The sequence below is a fragment of the Engystomops pustulosus genome, chromosome 2, assembly GCF_040894005.1.
Source record: "Engystomops pustulosus chromosome 2, aEngPut4.maternal, whole genome shotgun sequence".
NCBI lineage: Eukaryota > Metazoa > Chordata > Amphibia > Anura > Leptodactylidae > Engystomops > Engystomops pustulosus.
The window spans coordinates 48,771,839-48,777,838 of NC_092412.1; positions in this window are offsets into that span (position 1 = coordinate 48,771,839).

The following is a 6,000-nucleotide window of genomic DNA, read 5'->3' on the forward strand; positions in this document are numbered from 1 at the left end:
AAATAATCGCAATGTCTGACGATTTGCAAGGCGCTGTGATTATTTCAGGGCTTGTACGTCACAAAACGTCTTTCATCATACAGTACACTGACATTACTCACTGTATGATGTCTTGTATGCATGAGTGGTTGTCCTCCCTCTTCCCTGCTGTGTAGATGGTCAGTGTATAGGTGACCTACCACAACAACTCCCCCCAGCACAACTATCAGGAGCTGCAGAGGAGTTTCTGGAGTTGATGGTCGGGTCACCTCTCCTGGTGCTGAGCCCCGGGATGATACCTGTGTTGACTGGAGACATGAGGCACAGCTCACACAGGGGGAGGGGCCAACCCAGTGGAGGAAGAGAAGGAGGAAGTGCTGTGAACTCAGTGCATGACAATCTCTCAGCCTCCCGGCTACTTTACCTGGCCGTGTAGGAGCCGAGGATGAAATTTAACTCTCCGGCGGCCGCGTGTCACTGAAAATGGCTAGGCGTGTCACCACTGATACGCGTGTCATAGGTTAGCCATCACTGTTCTATACTATGATACCAGGTGCACTGCGTACAGCCAGTTATTCACAATTACTTGCTGCATGCGTTCAGACAATTTCCATCATCATTAATATTGCCTTGTTTGTGCGCTGTGTTGTAGTCTGCTCTGGGGTCTAAGTTACTTATTGTACAGCTACAGTAATATGATGTAGTGGTTTCAGGGGGGAATTTGCTCTGTACTATGGTTTTTGGCGCATCTTGGGATTTTGGTTAATAGTATGGCCCCCAGAAGGGTAGCAGTATGACAGTGCGGCCCTTAGACCAAAAAAAGTTGTGCCCCCCTGGGCTAGACAGACAGTATCTAGGCAATGCTAATGTAAAGGGATGTGAGAAATGGGGTAACACTGAAGATCTTCCAGTAAGGCCTACTGAAGCTGGAGCACAACACACATATGACTTCTTAGTCTCCTGGAGACTGGTGTATTTTATACACTGTTCTGCAGTTTTACTACCTTATACTTATACAAGTAAGTAAAACAGAGTAATTCTGTTGCATAACCTTCTACTGCTGCTCAGGATTTACTGCAGATGTCAGAAAAAAGGAAATGAGAATATGAAACTGTAAACCATGCCTCAGAAGACAGATTAAAGGAGACTAAGGTACATGCTGATGTGGAATCACTTGGATCACTGAGAACACCTTTGTAGACATGGTGAATACTTACCTAAAGAGCATCAATTACTTGTTTATATTCTATAATAATTGAACCTGCCATTAAAATTAACCCACAAAAAATAAAAACTTCATTAAAATCTATGATTTAAAAGCGTTGCTCCAAGGCTGATGTTACACGTCAGCGCTTTGATTCCGTTTCGTAACGGAATTAAAACGCACTGGGGCAGCCCACGACCGATCGCATATGTGTTTCTATGCATCGGCAATCAGCGCCCAGTGTCCTGCGTTTACACAATACAAGACATCGGGCGCTGATTGCCGATCGCACGCGTTTGCATAGAAAAGCATATGCGATCGTCCATGGGCTGTCCTATTGCGTTTTGATTCCGTTACAAAACGGAATCAAAGCATTGACGTGTCACATCAGCCTAAAAAGTTCATTTCTATGGCTGTAATGTTAAAAAAATCAGTTTGTAAACTTATATGCAACTCACCTGCGCTTAGTCCAATTGCATTTTTAGGAGTCCTGCATGTTAAATTTTACTTGCACTGCCCTGCTTCCTTACCTCTAATAGAACTAGTACTGTGCCATCGATATTCAGCTACAGACATATACAGCTTCCTTTTTTTTTATCCTGCAGGGTCTCTAGAAAAGGTATGAAGTTGTACATAATCCTGTTTAGAGAGAGACATAGAGGGGTTGTGTATGACTCAGCACTGCTACATTATTAATCATTCCCTCAGAAAGGTGAAGGCTGAGAGAGACATGGCTATGTGCAGAGAAATCTACCTCTTGCTGCCCTCAGAAATTGTATTCAGAGAGTCACATGTCTTTCTCATTCATGAGGGTGTGGGGGGCTGTGGAGGTGGGGTATACAAACTGTATACTGCAGCCCTCTTGCCTCCATGACTGGGACAGAGGATATCAATAAAAGTCTTTTTTTGAAGAATGGTGGCTCTATCCCCATGGATAGAGGGATCAGTAGAACATGATAGACATCTAGATGGTATTGTGTGTGGTCTGTGGGGGTTCTCTTTCAGGAGCTTTCATTTATATTGGAACAAGATTTACCCCTAAATGTCTATGGCAAATCATTTTCCCTATCCGCAGCAAGAAACTGATGCCAGTAAACTAGCAGTATACAGAGAAAGCTTGTAAGGGGGTTCTTCAGGAATCCTGTGACGACCCTGTGACCCTGATAATGACCAGTTGCCAGTGTTGGAGAACCGAAGACTTCTGAAGTGGGGGAGAGGGAGTTATTACTTGTATATGCCTTCCCCACCGGCTGCAGGGTTTCTCAGTATTCATAGAAAACCCCTAGGAATACTCCAGTCAAAGCTGGTTCATTGTATTATACCTTGTGAAGGGAGAAACAAGGTTCTGGAAATACAATGAAAATGAGTTATACACCTCCCTTCAAACCCTGCATTATTCAAGGAATTAGCTCTGACTGGTCCTTTAAGGACCAGTGACCCAAGGGGTGGTTTTACTGCAGAATTTCTGCTCCAGCATCCATCATCAGCATAGCCATCTCTATTCTGCTACTGTAATTCACTCTTGTTTAGCCGCCAAGGAGGGTAGAAAGCAGTTATAAGATAATTAAAAGAAGCATTAAAGGTAACATTTGCACCAAAATATGATATACATAAATTAGATGTAGGATGACCATACCAAAGTAATAACTGAAATTGGACAAAAGTAGAAAATATACAAAAAATGTATCATAGCTCTTTGAGTTTTTCTTACTATTAGTCCTATAATCATAAATAAAATCCATGATGATCAGTTACAGGGTGCTGCAAAAAATAAAAGTGCACAACCCAGCCTAAAGTTTCCGTACCTATGTCTAATGCAAATGTTCTCAAATATCACTTGTTTTCAAGCCTTCAGCACCTGCAGAGTTGTGTTACCTGCCGTCCTTACTGAACCTCATTTGTCATAGAGAAATGTGCCACCTAGTGGTTAGAAGTATTGTTTTCCATTTTCTCTTTGACTCTACTGCTACAGAACATACACAATTCACCTAGCCAAAAACAAAATAATTCTTATACTGAACCTGGGTGTCTATAAGTGTAAGAAGACCCTATGATATATTCCCTATTCCTTTTAAATCATTTTCTCCCTTTGTCTTGTAAGGCATTGCAGTAGATACAATAGAGCAGTGTTTTACTGTACTGTACAGTATACTGGAAAACCCCCACCACTACAGCAAATACTTCACGCTCTAAAGCTGCTGGTAAATAATGAAAAAAGAAAATTCTAGTAGATTTTGACTAGTAGATTACTGTAAGTGAACGCATTTTATTGTACAATCTGGATATGGACACATACTGTACATTTGAAAATTCTCTTTAGGAGTCCAGAAGAAAAAATATTTCTTATATAAACATTACACATGGAGATTTCTTAAATAAACATTACACATGGAGCTTCCTGAACCATCCAGACAGGACTAATCAACCTGAGCTGGATGACTCATGCACAGCAGCTGGGGGATGGTGCAGCAATTGATTATTTCTGCCTGTCGGGGTCAACAAGGTGATGACAAATTCTCAGCTGATGCTGGGCAGGACAAGGCTGGAGCAGTGCATAATTAGGGCGAGGAGAAGCGCTGAGCCAGCCAAAGGAGCAACACAGCCTCATTATCATAATTTTATAATTGTTTTTTCAGCAAAACCACTAGTTCAGGGATTAAACAAGATATGTTTCTGCATCAGTGTAGCTACACCATTCTGAAGGTATGTCTGGTTCACAGAGTTAATTTAAAGGGAACCTGTCCATTATGATTGATATATGTACATATCCATAGCCTTAGGTTGGTGGCACACATGATCAGCTGTTAGAAATGGATCTTACACTTACCAGATTTCACTGACTGACCAGAGAAAGGGAATCTGTACATTATAGTAATATACTATTATATATCATATATACCATAAATCACCGCGATGCAAGGAACCCCATCCTCTTCTCTGTGGTTGGTCTGTAATATCTGTCCAGAGCAAGGTCTGTTTTTCATGAACTAACCGCGGTCGTGTGCCACTGAATCTACAAAGTATACTGCAAATTCAGGAGCAGCAGCACATATGCCAGTGGAGGGACCACTATTTTAAAAAAATGCAAATGATAAATCTGGCTATGCACATTGTTGTACTGCTTCTATGTTCAAGCCAGTATTTCTTAGAGGCTGGAAAAGGAAGACTCCAAAAAAATGGAAGAAAACCCCCATTGCAATTTTTCCCCCCATTTTTTTTACAACAAAAAGTCAGTGACAAATCTCCCTCACTGTATTTATCAGGCATTTCTTTGTTATCATGGCAGCCATTTGTAAGAACTTTACAAATTTAGAAGTGTGATTGCTTCATATTTTGCATTCTAACATTAGTTCCTGTGGGAACAAGCTGTCTCAGTGGCTTTGGGGTAAATGCTGTTTTCTCTGATCAGATAATTATAAAGTTCTCTATTCACTTTGATTATCATCCTTTTTTGTATTCTTACCCATTTTCTGATGGTGTCATACTGTTTTATGTGTAATGTGGAGACCTTATGACACCAGAGGATGGTGCAGTAATCATCTCTCATCCTTGTGCTATATTTAATTAGAGCTAATTATAGATGTCATCAAAAAATTCAGGCTTCAAACAATCTAACCTAACATTTTTTCCCTGCTATGTCTACTAGCATGTCAGTCCCACATGGAAACCACTGCAAGTAGACACCCATGGATTAATAATACTAATAATCTTTATTTATATAGCGCCATCAAATTCCGTAGCGCTTTAGAAATCATAGGGAACATACAAACAGTCATATGGAACAATCGTAGTGAGGGCCCTGCTCACAAGAGCTTACAGTCTATGAGGATGAGGGGGGATCACAAGAGGTATAACAGCTTGTATAATGGTCTTCATAGGGGAATGAGATAAAAATAATTTAATAAATAAAAATGTTGCTGCTTGAACCAGCCATTAGCCGCCATCTTATATACATAGTACAAATTAAATTAGACTGTAGAAGAGCCTGGAGCTTTGTTATTTTCCAGATAACAGATGAGAGGAGGACACAGGATGGGTTAGTAAAGAGAGAGTTGAAATTTCATGCAGTTAAAAAGAGTGATAGGCTTGCCTAAAGAGATCGGTGTTAAGAGCACGTTTAAAACTTTGGAGGGTGGGTATTAGTCTAATAGTCTGGGAAAGGGCATTTCAGAGTCTGGTGCAACTCGTCTTCATCTAACATCACTGGCAGATCTAAGAGTACGGGTTGGGGGATTGAGTAAGATGAGAAAAGAGATATAAGGAGGTGCAGCATTATGCAGAACTTAGTGGATGAGGGTTATAATTTCAAGCTGTATAAAAAAGGAGTCAGGCAACCAGTGCAGTGACTGGGTCAAACTGGAGGAATGTGTGTAGCATTTGTTCGGGAAGTAAGAGTTTTTCGTAAGGTTAAGGTTACATAAAGTATAGTGTGTGTGAGTGGTGTACAAAGGTGATGAAGAAGAGAGTTCTTAACAGAGAAAAAAGACACATGCGATGCAAAGGTAATTAACAGAAATATACAATTGTAAAGGCTGTAAATGAACTAAAAGGCAGTATATAGTAGTATATATTATGTATAATATAGCAGTATATATAGAGAATATAGTTAAAAGATGTTTTCAGCAATCAGTGATATATACCATTGCAAAGGCTGTGAATGTAATGAAAGGTGGAGTGGGATGGATAGTGGAGGTGGATAATAACATAAAAGTCCCTTTGACGCGTTTCGGGTCATAGAACCTTTCTCAAAAAGCGGACAAACATAAATACTTTATCACATTGCTCGGCTGTCTTAAATACATATTAGGGCAGATTTA